Source organism: Oncorhynchus mykiss, chromosome 16, assembly GCF_013265735.2.
Source record: "Oncorhynchus mykiss isolate Arlee chromosome 16, USDA_OmykA_1.1, whole genome shotgun sequence".
NCBI classification, from domain to species: Eukaryota; Metazoa; Chordata; class Actinopteri; order Salmoniformes; family Salmonidae; genus Oncorhynchus; species Oncorhynchus mykiss.
In genome coordinates, this window is record NC_048580.1 from 48,449,274 (window position 1) to 48,463,608 (window position 14,335).

Genomic DNA, 14,335 nt, shown 5'->3' on the forward strand with positions numbered 1-14,335 from the left:
GAAACATAGCAGGTATTTAAATAGGAGTGTTCATGTTACCCCAGAAACATAGCAGGTATTTATATAGGAGTGTTCATGTTACCCCAGAAACATAGCAGGTATTTATATAGGAGTGTTCATGTTACCCCAGAAACATAGCAGGTATTTAAATAGGAGTGTTCATGTTACCCCAGAAACATAGCAGGTATTTATATAGGAGTGTTCATGTTACCCCAGAAACATAGCAGGTATTTATATAGGAGTGTTCATGTTACCCCAGAAACATAGCAGGTATTTATATAGGAGTGTTCATGTTACCCCAGAAACATAGCAGGTATTTATATAGGAGTGTTCATGTTACCCCAGAAACATAGCAGGTATTTAAATAGGAGTGTTCATGTTACCCCAGAAACATAGCAGGTATTTATATAGGAGTGTTCATGTTACCCCAGAAGCGCAGAGTATCTTGAGGGGTACTTACTTGTAATTAATGTTTACTTATATAGTACATTACCCATCCTGACAACCTGCCCCTCATTTAATGGCTTCCCGATGTTCCATCCAAGTGGGAGGATAAACTGACTAGTACACCACAGAGTACATGGTATATCTGCATTAATGTAATTAGACTCCAGAGACCTTTATTGCAGAGTTGTGTCAGTGTCACGTGGTTTGTGCCTCTGTAATTACATACTGCAATTACTACCAGTTGCATGTAGTTATTACAGGTTAACTATGAATTATTGCAATTATTACAATACTTGTTATAATTACATATGTAATTAGACTGTAATAAGGACCCCTTAAAAGGAAGTGTTACCAAAACCCTGTATGTGCATTGAATATGTATTAGGTAATGTATAATATCTGTAATGTTATTGATTTTCTATTGCTATGGCTCGAGCCAGGCATGTACCATCACCAATCAATCAGATCGTGTTCTCTCTCGGTCTCTGTCTCTGTCTCTCTCCACTGCACAAGGATTCTGTCCATTCAGCACCCCACAAAGTGAATTAGCACTAGTATGCACAGGAATAATGTAACAGTGGCATTTTGGAAATAACAGTGCTTCATGTCATTTTTTTAAATCTCAGTCGGGCTTTAAACTTACTCTTGAAAGTTGTAATAGTAGAATGCACAAGGTGCAATTTTGAAATTAAGTAGTGCATCATCAGCTCCTTTTGTCATGTTAGTCATGCTCCCCAATGCTCCCGGGGGCTCCCAAGTGGTGCAGCAGTCTAAGGTACTGCATCTCAGTGTAAGAAGTGTCATTACAGTCCCTGGTTCGAATCCATCCTGAATCGCATCCCGCTGTGATTGGGAATCCCATAGGGCAGCGCACAATTGGCCCAGCGTCGTCCGGGTTTGACCGGGGTTGGCCATCATTGTAAATAAGAAAATGTTCTTAACTGACTTGCCTAGTTAAATAAAGGTTAAATAAAACATGTAAATTCCGGATGGTAGGCCCCAAATGAAAATGTTTCTGAACCCCTGCTCTAGGTGAAAGTGTTCCCTTCCGTCTCATCATGCCAGATTCAAAGTGGGCCAACCACAGCTGAAAGGCACCTTGTTTTGTTTGGAAGATGGGTATACAGCAGAGAGAGAGAGAATTTCCAAAAAAAAGAGAGAAAGGGTAACGTGATAATACATCATTCAAAAATCATGTTAAACACTATTTTTGCACACTGTCATGACTTGCCCTGTTGGTTGAGGATTATAGGTACCATATTCCCCCCCCCCCCCCCCCCCCCCCCACAATTATGTCGGATCAATTTTGTTTTGGGATCCCATGAAGGACAGTATAACAACATAACTGTATCTCTGAATGTGTATATTTCCCAGTGATGAGATTCACATCCAAATGTTGGGGAACTGATAGGATTAAATATGAAACTATTTGTGAGAAGATGTAATGTGATGTTAGCCTTCTAAATGAGAGAATTGTTTTTCATATGAAGTCTTAACCAAGTCAGTGGCCACACCCATGTGAGCACAGACATTATGTCGGCGTCTCAGACTGCATAAAATCCACTTCTGACAAAATGTACATTAGACCAAGCAGGGGAACGGTGTTGAACCGGATGTCACGAATGGTTAGACTCCACCAGACCAGCTTCGTGCAGCGCCAGCTATACATGTTGAAATGGTGAAGGAAACTACAAGACTACACATTCACAGTCTACAGCTTTATATGTAAAATAGTCTAGGAAACTCGACCGAAGACGAGAAAAGAACAATTTCCTCTCACCACTATAGATACCTCTAAAGTATATATTCTAACGAAATGAGCCCGAGAACCACCAGGTGGTACTTTGAAAAGATCCATTCGAAAGAACATTTCCCTTTCCAACGACCATTGGTACGTCTGGATGATCTGTTCAAACAGACACAACCAGAGACTTTCTGTCAAATTACTCCCCAGACGGACCACCGATTTCAACAGAGAGACAACAATGACATACAATCGTAAATATATACATTGCGATTATTTTCGAATGAGCGGCCGTTCATGTGCAAAGTATTAGCATTTCCATGAGCATAGTTATCAGCGTGTATGTTAGTGAAGGCCTTTGTCTTTTCACCTGCTCTTTCTTACATGCCCCTCCCTTTTCATTTTGTGTAACAAGCCGTCATATCGGTTTAGTCCACTAGGGACTTTTCATTGCAGTATATAGTAATCAATGAGTAACCTATTCTGTTTGTGTTTATGTAATTCTGTGTGATTATTTAGTTAGTTAGTAAATAAATAATTAAGCCAATTTGAATATCACTGACTATCACTTTATCATTGATGCTAGGGTTCGTGCAAATATCCAAGGATTTTGCGATGTTCAGAATGAGACTGATAGATGGTAAAAAACAGTTAATTTATGACTGATTGATGACTGAAATGTAAGAGATATTTATATCTTTAGGAGTTAATTCGTAAAACGCTAACTCGTTAAATAAACTTTTTGCGTGGTGCCCCAAGTTTGCTGATGAGTTAATTGTTACATGAGTAATTTAATCATCATATAATTAAACATAGCTAATCGATTTGATAAAACAATCGTCATCACATTAATGATAGCCAAAGATACGACAACACAGTGAGTCCATGCAACTTATTATGTGACTTGTTAAGCTAGATGTGCACTATTTAGGATTGCCATAACAAAGGGGTTGAATACTTATTGACTCAAGACATTTCAGCTTTTCACTTGTAATTAATTTGTAAAAATGTCTAAAAACATAATTCCACTTTGAAATTATGGGGCCAGTGACACAAAATCTGAATTTGATCCATTTAATATTCAGGATGTAACACAACACAATGTGGAAAAAGTCGTGGGCTGTGAATACTTTCTGAAGGCACTGTATATGTTTAAGATTAAATACTGCGATTTTATTGCAATTTGATGTTCCAAACATATTGCTCAATATATGTCTGTTGCAAAGAGATGAGAGAGCATGAAAATGTTCGTTTTGATCAGTCATATTCTATCACTCTTTAAAAGTAAGATGGAGAACAAGCTATAGGATGAAAAATAACAGCGTTTTGGGGCACGTACAGCTGACTAGCGCCAGCAAAAAATACATGGATTTAAAGTATTGCGATATGTAACTGTAAAAAATGTTTTCCCTCCCATCACTAGTATTTTCTAATCTGTTCCATTTCAGTCATTCCAGTACATCAGGAGCACATGTGCACATCATTTGAAACATCTAGGTGCACGCAAAGAAATGTGGGAGCAAAATAAAACATATTTGAGAAATTAAAGCTAGAATTTGAACATTTTTCTAGGTGTACTTGTGCTCCTAAATATAAATTCCAGATTGCACAGCAACATATTTAGGCGCATATGTGAGTAAAATGGTCACACTGTAGAGCCCTGTACATGGAAAATCACTGTGACAGACTCAGTGAATTGACTCATAATTATTGGATCATTTCCAAGCCCGGCCTAGTAACCATCTATTAAGCATGGAATTGAAATGACTATTGTCAGGTCTTGCAGGAGCAGAGAACAAATTACACTTGCTCTTGTTTCTCCAGGCCTGAGTTGTGAAATTGAGAAAGGCCATCCCTCTCTGTTTCGTTCCCACTGATTGAGGCCTTATTGATTTCATTTTGGAGTGCTCATCGGTGGCCACTTAGGAGGCAGCTTCCCTTATGGGAAGATGATAATTTTCCGTGGCACACTATAAAAAGCCCAGAGGGCTCTGAATTGTCTGGCTCAGCAAAGGTCCTACCGTACAGAGGCGCCATCATATACTATTTTAAAAAATTGTGCAAAAGAGGACAAATACATGGACTGTGCCAGTACTAAGACAACCCAAATGAAGGTCTGAAACAGTAAGCTAAGGAAAGAAATCCATGAGAAAGCTAGAGTGTGTTTGCAATGTTTTGGACTACCTCTATCTTTAGTGTCCTGTTGGTTTTGATGCACCTATGAAATTACTACTGCTGTTGTGATTGTTATGACTACATCAACCAGTACTGCTACAGTAATACATACATGATATTGTAGGGCTACTGCTGCTGCCACAGTGATTGCTGTAATCCATCTTTGCTTTTGTCACAGCAGTTTGGAAAAGGTGTGGCAAGGAAAGGTTTAGTCAGCGAGACCCACTGCTGATTCACAGCTTCTGTCAATCTCTTTATAGCTACTTGTGAGATGCCAGCTGGATTTGAGCCCTTACAGAAAATATGAACTACAGTTAAGTTAACATTATTCCATGCATCCATGACAGTAACATTTCTGCTGCAAAGACTTGAGTGAGTGAGTGAGTGAGTGAGCGTGTGTGTGTGTGTGTGTGTGTGTGTGTGTGTGTGTGTGTGTGTGTGTGTGTGTGTGTGTGTGTGTGTGTGTGTGTGTGTGTGTGTGTGTGTGTGTGTGTGTGTGTGTGTGTGTGTGTGTGTGTGCGCGTGTGTGCGCGTGTGCGTGCGTGTGACAGTGGACCAACATTAGTCATGTACTGTTGCTGTAGCGTAAACATGCCATACTCCCAGCTTCAAAGAGCCTAGTGAGCATCTGAAAGAGAATCTCTCTGCAGTCACTCATTCAGTGTCAAACTGCCTCTTCTGGCTGCAGTGTGTGTGCCACAGAATGCTTTCTCTATTCTTCCTCTGTTCTCTCACTCTACCTTACATCCATTTTTACAGACTCTTACTCTCCCCATTGGCTCTTTTTTTACCCCCATCCTGTTCTCATGTTGTCTTTTTCCTCCTTTTCCTTTCCTGACAGCTAAACTCTGTATCGTTCCCCGAGCTGCTAGACTCTGTAGAATTCCCAGAGGTCTTGGGTGGGGTTTGTTTCAAATGCCGCTAGGTTCTTGATGTGGGTTTGACAGTATTGCATATTGATTCTCTCGGGTTGCCCTTCAGTGTTGGAGCAGGGCGGCAGAGAGGAGTGCTGCATACAGCACAGGGTGAGCAGCATCTCAAATCAGAAGGCTGAGTGAGTGAGAGAGAGAGAGAGAGAGAGCGCTGGAGTGGAGGGAGGGGGTGGAAGATGCGTGGGAGAGGAGAGAGGGAAAAGGAGGGGGGATTCACTCAGTGGGGGAAGCAAAGAAAAAGCACAGAGAGGAGGGAGAGAGGAGGGAGAAGAGAAATAGAGATGAGAGAGAGGAGGAGGGGATTGAGAGAAGGAAGGGTGGGGGTTGTGAGAGAGAGAGAATGTGTGTGTGTGTGTGTGTGTACGTTCATGTGTGTGTGTGTACAGGAGAGTGAGTACTGCTGCAGCAGGAACAGTGAGAGGAAGACTGCAGTTTCTTGGGCTGATGGGCGAGCGATCGAGGGACGTTATTAAGGCACTGTTACATTAACCCTTAAGTGCCTCTCTGGTGAATGGGTTGGCCCATCCATTGTGGATAATAGGATCAAGGAGATTGCTCTGGTAAGGTGTATTCTAACCTTTCTTCCCTGCCCTTCTTTATGGGGGAATATTGAAGAATATGCAATGGAAAGGAGTGATATTTGTGAAGTGAAACTAAATGCCGCTGTCCGGTGCTGAAACTGTACTGTAGGGAAACTCAGTTGGTGCTGGAGGTTGCACTGTGACTCGATGGATCTGATCTCTGCTTGCATTACACAGTTGGAGAATATTGGTGAAGGGATGTGTATTCTTTGCTTTGCATGTTCTTTTCTAGTGCATACTGTATACGCCTTTATGACAAGCTCGATCTTACATCTTGTGACATTTGTAGATTCTAAAAGATTGTGAAATTATGTCATTTACAAACCTCTTAGCACCTTGTTTTATCTCAGTTTGTACTGTGACCAATTGCAGTTCTGGCTTGAGATATTTTAAATATATATTTTTTAATATGTTATATTTTGCTTTAGGGACTTTGAATGAACACTATGGTTGTGAATATACAGTAAGTCACTCTCATTGGCCATGGATCATTTAGCCTGGGTGGTTCTGTGTGTAGTGTAGTGGAGTAGCTACCTATTTTCCTGGAACATTTCCAGGAGGCAGCCCTGCTGACAGCTGCTTTGTTTATCCCACCAGCGTCTATTAACACTTCACCCTGTCCTGCACTGTCAGGAACCAGAACGTGGTGCAGCTACAAACACACAGCACCCCGCCTAACAAACACCAGTCTATTGCACTGTCTGTACCTGTTCTATCCTAGGACAGGAGCCTAGGGTGGACCATGCACTCACATAGACTGTGTGTAGGCTAAGACAGGACAGAGGAGGAGCAGATAAGACAGAGGCTGACAGATATGCTGAGCAGTATGGAGAGAGGAGACCGAAGAGAGGCCATGGGGGTTTTATGAAGTGCTGTAGGATGCTTCTTTTTTTTTACTATGTGTAATGTGGGATGTGTAGCCAGCGCAGGCCGGCAGGCAGAGCTGTGAGGGGACAGTTCCAAGGACAAAGCCCTGGCTATCTGGGGCTGGTCACTTCACACCTCGACAGTGCTGCTGACTCGCATTGTTTGGCTCGGCTCTGCAGCAGCCTGCCCATACATAGTCAGGACAGTAAACTGATGGAGTTCTGCATCAGACCGAAGGATATGGATTATTTCATACAGATTTTTCATATGAAAATATCACAAAGTGCCTTTGAATCAGGATACATGTATTTGTTGGTAGTTTTATATGTTATTGAGATGAGAGCCACAAATATTCATTGTTGTTACATGGTCATTTGAATCAAGCGTGTAAGTATTTCCGCCATTCCATCGGAAGTGGAAGTGAAGCGTCTTACGTACTGTAGATTACAGTCTCTGCCCTCCACCAGGCTCTGTGTCCTGAGGTGACTTCCTGAAATGCAAACCAACCAACCACATTGATCCTGTCCCTGGAGACAGAGTCTCAGTCTCTGCTGTTGTACCACTCACACTCAGCTAATCAATTTCAGGGGTCGGAGTGGTCACATGACTATCACAGTATGACACCACAATGCAAAGGGTGCCTAAGAATAGTTGAAAATTACTAACTACACAATAATTTATCTAGTGTGTTTTTACGTTCAACTTGTACTTGCAATACATCTCATATGAAAACAAAAAGGCACCCTCATGGCCTGAAATCCATCATTGACTGAAATCGATAGCACCGGTAGAACAACACCCTTCGCTTTCTGATTGCGGCAAATAATTGCTTTAAAATGATCTAGATTGTGGACTGTTGGAAGATAACGTTCTTCAGCCTCCAACACGTTTATATCTCAGCCTGACGAATCCCTTGGTGGCTTTTCAAGTCCACCAGCTTTGGTTTTTGTCAGCCTCCACCATGAATTGACAGCTGGTGTCCCACTAAAATACACTTAGAATAGAGCCTCATTTGAACTACTCTGTGTGTCCTGTCCTCCTTTCCCACAGTGTACATACAGTGTCCACCGGAGTGTCCATTTTGCTCTCATCTCAAGAGCTCCTGCAGCTGTTTTGTAAAGAAACAGCCCAGTACTGGAAGTGACAGCTTTCAGATACTTGTCGCTTCCCTAATAATTTCCTGGGTGTAATCAATCATGATTTTTGTATTCATTCGTGAGTGATTGCCTATTTTGCATGTGGGTTAATGTGTGTAATTCTTGAGTTGTAATGCATACTTCCTCATTCTTCATGATTCCTGTGCTTTACCCAGCACAGTCTTAAAGGCAAATGTAGTTTGCTCATTAGGTATGGACTTGTTTGTTACGAGAAACGAGGGATAATACTATTTCTCCATTCACCACGGCTCTAATATACGAACGACTAGCAACAGCAAGCAGATCATGGGAACGTTATATCTTTTAGTTGATACGAGACTAAAGGATGTTTTTCAAAGGCTGAACCCAGAGCATGTATTTTTTATTTGTTCTCTACTTAACAATCTCTCAAGGTCCAAATTCCGTTTGCAGATTGCAGAGCTACCAGCTATCAGAGGTCAAATGAATGCATATGATTAGTATTTGTGACTCTTTCATCTGATACGTCAACCCAACAATAACAACATGTGTGAATACTCAGCTGTCCACCTTTTCATGCCAGCCAGGTGAAGGTGAGAGAGTGACAGAGGTGGTCTGGCCTCGTGATGTTGTGCTGCCTGCCAGGCAGATGGGTCAGAGAGAGGCAGAGTGGACGGTCCAGGCCCTGTCATCAATCCCAACCTTCTGCCAACCGCCATGCTGCTGACAAGGCATTTTCAACACTCTTTAATCTGCAGAGGAGAAAGATAAGCAGCATGCCGCTTTTAGATCTGCAGATAGCTTTGGGTTGTTGTTGTTGTCCGGAAGTTACTTGGGCTAGATAATAAGTCGTATATTTACAGAGTAGAAGGGGCCTGAATCTCTCTGCCAATGACAACGAGGGTTAGAGATTTCCAATTATTCTCTTGATTAATAATGTGTTATCATTATGTTTGGACAACATGGTTATTATTCCAGGTCTCTCAAACATGGTCTCATCAGATTTCCTTTATAAAACGTGACTCGGAATGTCATCCAGTAACTGACACAGAAACCTTGGGTTATCGTTGCAGGAGCATCCATTGTGTTTGCCCTCCATTTTGAAACAAGAGGCTGTTGGGATCCCAATAGATGTCGTCCTATCTGCATTGCTGCAGAAGCCCGGCTCTTTCTCTGTTTTCACTACAGCTTCACATGCAGATTGGCTCACTATCTCTGTGGCAGTATGATTAATCGGCCTATCTGGGGACAGGCTGGGGAATGGGGTTGGGGGAGGGGAAGAGGAAGACATGGGACTGTAAATGATCCCAGCCCAGGCCTCATACGGCATTCAAACAGCAACCCTGACCCTGAGTATTCTGAACGACCCCTCAGATAGTAGCTGAGTCACAATCAGCTGTAGGTAGGAGTTAGCTACCATTGTTTTATCCACGCCAGACAGTTTGTAAATCCTTCCTGTGGGACTGTCAGGACACAATGTTAAATGTTAGAGAAAGCTTTTCTTTGGTTCAGTTCAAACAGATCATCCACGAGGCTTTTCTTTTACTTGGAAGTGGTTTTGTGACAATTGAAGTTGAAGTGACATGAGGGAAAGAAATTATACAAGCTATCGACCGTGAAAAGACTTGGATTGCACTGTATTGCAGGTGGATTGAACTTTAGCCGGACTGCCAGGTGTCCACAATACATTTCACAGCAGGGTTTTGTGTTCATGCGTGCGTGTTTGTTTGTGTGTGTGTGTGACTCCATGTCCCTGTACATGTCCTCTCCTAAGGGACTGCTCAAGCAGAGCTGATGACAAAGTAGTGGTGATCAATGGCTGTATGAATGTGCAAATGTCACCCTCCCTGGTTATATGGCATTAAGCTGGAGAGATCCCTGTCTGTACAGGAATGGGAGAATTGGGCATGGGGAAGAATGTTCTTACCTACTGTAGGCATTGGTGTGGAAACCTGATAAGCTGAACCCTTTCCAGACCTGGTGCATTACTGAATGTCTTCTTGCTATCAAATATTTGTCTAATGCCCAGAGATTAGATTCCTCATTTTATATCTTTCAGAGTAAAGATCACAACCCAATGGCATGCTGTATTCCTGATCCTAAACTAATGTACTAATGTGTTCTTTGAGACGGGTTAACACTAGTAGACAAGCATGCCTTTGGGTTTGATGAGACAGGGCTAGGGCTGCAATGAGTCAGCTGGATACTGCCGCTCAATGCCTATTCATTTAATTGCAAGCTTTAATTAAAATAAATGACAGTTCCCTAATTGCAGACTAATACACTACTAGACTATTGGGGGCATTCAGTGTGGCACAAGCCCAGAAGGCTCCAGGTCAGAGTCAAACTGCAGGACACCATCTCTACATTGTCTTTAGCCCTTTGAATGTGGGCACTCCATTTTGTAAGATTTGACCATAGTCTCTTGACATTTTGTAAGATTTGACCATAGTCTCTTGACATTCTCTGAAAGCACCCCGAAGCAGTGCATACATGCTTTGCGACTAGTTCCAAACGTATCTGACTCTGTCCTCGTTATAGACTGAGCTAAGAGCTCCATAAACCTGCTGTGAGAATGACTGTTGTTTGATACATAATGGTTGTTGGCTGTGTTAGTAGAAAAGCTTCTGTCTAAAGTACACAGCTTTATTTAGATCACATTCCCCTAACATTTTGATTATTGGAGACAGAGAAATTGCCGCTGCAGATAATGTGTAGGAGGTTGCAGCGAAAAATACTGTCAAAGAAAATGGGGCAAACGCTCCAAACATTGAGCTAGCTATGTGAGAGGATTGCCTGTGTCTCTCTCTGACAGATAACATTTCAAATACCACCTTTAGTCATCATCCACCAAATACAGTGGACATTAATTAAACATAGTGATTTGTGACATATTCAGCAGCCAGCTGTCTTTGAAAGAAACCCAGATAAGTACCAAAGTGTTTTCCACTGTCTCTTGTACTTATTATACTGTATATTCAGTCCGAAAATATCCGTAATGACTGCACTCATGAGACATTTGTGGCAATCTCAACAACCAAATATTTGAAATAACTTAGTTTCAGAGCCAGTCAGTCAGTCCAGATCAGCCTCTTCATCTCTTTCTCCATCAGATGATACATAAGCAGAGGCAGCAGCCATTCTAGTAGTTTCACAGTAATCCTATTAAAACTTGTGCTCAAACTAGGCCATTAAGGCTCTGGGAGCCCCCGGTCCATTTCAGCAGGGGTAAATTGCCTTGCCAAGGGAAGTAAAGAGTTTAGGAAACAAATCTGCACATAATATCTAATTGAAATGGCACCAGAAGCCTTTTACGCTCAACTTCTCTCAGAGTCAGTTAAGATGCGTGGAAACTCACGTTGGCCTATTGGCTAGCATTCTAATGCAAAAAAAGAAAATCACGAAACGAATCACCTGAGGTAGGCCTATAAGCCTAGTAAGTATAAGAGTTGTTCTATAGGAGGAGGGGCTTAATATGTTTAGAGTGAAGGCTTGGGTACTCAGTCAAATAAAGAAAAAACACAATAGGCTATATCCAAAAAAGGTGTTCTGTTCAACCTTACGTCTGTCTGTCTGTCTGTCTGTCTGTCTGTCTGGCTCCTAATTGAAGTTATGTCCCTCTGTTCTTATAGGACTGGGATGATCAGCTCAAATAGACTCAGGGGAGGGCATCGTCAGGACTCCAGGAGTGAATCAACGTGACTACAGACAATATTTATTCTATTTCCATTAGCGTAACCAAGACGCTGATGTTCGTTTATGATGTCGCCGTGCCGTGTCATGTCTTGAAGCAATTCTTTTTTTATTCATTTCTTTGTCAACTTATTGCAATTAATTTGTGCCAAGAGTTGCTCTGTGCAATTTGGATGGATATAATTGCTCTGTGTTAAAATGGAAAGGACAAATATGTACACCTCTCTAGAAAATACACAAATCTAAGGCCTATAAAGGACTATCTGAGTAAAAAGGCTGTCTTTACTGTCTTCACTGCTCAGTACAATTTCCATGTAGCAGTAAGATGTCATTCAAATGAATGTATAGAATGCAGGCTGGATCATCTGCAGGTCATACGCACCACCCATACAGTCCCAGATGACAGCCTGCTGTGCTGCGGGGGGCTAATACTTCCCATTGGGGTCATACATTAGATCACCTTGTATCTCACAGAGCCCCCATCAATGCTGTCAAACCTACCCTAACAGTCAACCATCACAACGGCTGACCTTAGCTGAGCTAACAGTCCTTGTGAATATAACAGCCTTTTCACAATGACCACCGTCCAATACTTAATTTACCGCCCGGCTGCTCCTGTGACAGGTTAAAGGAAATATTCATAGCCTGTTATACATTAAAAAGTATAAGTAAGTTCATAGTATGTGAGGATCTTAAAACATCTAAGGTTAAAAAGAGGCATTCAGTATTAGTTGATAGAGATTGATAACATTCATATAATTGTGTTAAAGTTAAAATCCGTCAAGCGTACAAAGGGTACGAATTGTGAGAGTAATGTGTAAACGTTATATTGATTATTTTATTTTGTGGTGCCTGTTAATCTGTGATCTACGAAATGCTCTTAATCTATGAGCCGGAGATCGATTGCTCTGGTCTCCACCCATATTCCTGGGGAAATCGCAGTCTTTTCTCATTGAACTAAAAGTTCAATTGAGAATACAACACCGGCCTCCCGGGTGGCGCATTGGTTAAGGGCGCTGTACTGCAGCGCCAGCTGTGCCATCAGAGTCCCTGGGTTCGCGCCCAGGCTCTGTCGTAACCGGCCGCGACCGGGAGGTCCGTGGGGCGACGCACAATTGGCCTAGCGTCGTCCGGGTTAGGGAGGGATTGGTCGGTAGGGATCTCCTTGTCTCATCGCCCACCAGCGACTCCTGTGGCGGGCCGGGCGCAGTGCGCGCTAGCCAAGGTTGCCAGGTGCACGGTGTAGCCTCCGACACATTGGTGCGGCTGGCTTCCGGGTTGGATGCGCGCTGTGTTAAGAAGCAGTATGGCTGGTTGGGTTGTGTATCGGAGGACGCATGACATTCAACCTTCGTCTCTCCCGAGCCCGTACGGGAGTTGTAGCAATGAGACAACATAGTAGCTACTACAACAATTGGATACCACGAAATTGGGGAGAAAAAGGGGTAATAAAAAATAAAAAAAGACAATACAACACAAAAAATTTTATAACTCGCTAACATGTCAAGAGTGTTTAAGGTGTGTCTTAGTAACGTCTTGAGGAAGTTGTCGTTTGAAGAGAGTAATATTAGCCCTGCTCGGTTGTAGCGAAGAATAGCAGAGTAGCAGAGTAGCTGCCATTTTATGTCGATTGTGAATGAACATGTGCGTTGTTAATAAGATATTTTGCTGTGTATAATGTTTTTTCTGTTTTGTAATGTGTTACTTTTGTAAAATGATTGAACTGAAAATTGAATTGAGAATACAACACCGTATCACTCTCGTGATTATTTCTCCCCTGTTTTCATGGGCGTAACACTCCCAGCATCCCAGCAACATTGCCCCCCAGCCACAGCCCACATGCTCGTATGACCAATTTTCCCTTTACATGAAGTGACCATTTTGAGCTGAATATACAGAGGAATATCAACCAGCTTTGCCATGGTTTAGAATTATGTATTTTCCTTCCAAGTAGAGTAAAGGGGAGTGTAATCAAAATGTTAGCTCACTTCCGGACACAGGCAGGGCACTAGCAAACAGCTGTGCAGGAGTGGGATGGAGGTGAGGTTGTCAGGGACCAGGGGAAAACAGAGGACTTGTCCATCCGTCTGGCTGTACGAGTGTGTTAATTAATCATAGTCAGGGAACTTGTTGTGTAATGTAGCAGCTGCACTACTACTGCTCAGTGCTTAGTGCTCTCTGTCCTCAGATTATTTTCTGCCAGGACTGACCAGCGTGCTAATCAGCCCTCTGAGAAACAGAGACACTCTGATGCATATAGATGGAGCTACTAGCAGCCCAGGCAGGAAACTCCCTTCAGCATGGATGATGTTGTCACACTGCCAGAAATAATGTTAATCCCATTCACTTCCTCCTATACCTCATCAACATACTGTACATGTATGTTTTTAAGTGTATGTCTTAAGTATGTCACATCATCCACAGACGGCAAAGTAGGATCTCTGTAGCTATATGATACACTATGTTTTGGTTTGTTCTATGCCCTTTCTTGACTGTGGTAGGATAATTAGCTAAGCGCCTTGCCCATGGGTACCTTTGAAGGGTTCAGAGGGATCAGTTTGGATTTCTTTGCCATTGACCTGTCTGGCCCATAATTACATTTCACTTTTGTTTAAGCTGGGTAATATGTTAGCTAAGAGAACACCAGAACACACAAGGGAAACACAATGTGGTGTGTTTGCATGCGTGTATGTGTGCGTGTGTGAGAGAAAGATAGGTAGATAGATATAGAGAGAACTTTCCATACTGAGGTGTCCATACTGAGGTGTGACTAGAATGTGC

The 14,335-nt window shown here is 42.4% G+C and overlaps 1 protein-coding gene across 5 annotated transcripts in view; it reads left to right on the forward strand.

The window, feature by feature from the left end:
• Window positions 1–14,335, forward strand: part of LOC110492174 (synaptotagmin-2) — a 76,270-nt gene that overhangs the window by 42,210 nt on the left and 19,725 nt on the right. For 2 of the 5 annotated variants that reach the window (XM_021566252.2, XM_021566255.2), the window contains exon 1: window positions 5,566–5,858. The exons of the other annotated variants lie outside the window; for them this stretch is intronic. The gene's annotated coding sequence lies outside the window, so the exon portion shown is untranslated. Of the gene's footprint in view, window positions 1–5,565; window positions 5,859–14,335 lie in introns of those variants that run through there. 5 annotated transcript variants of the gene reach the window in all.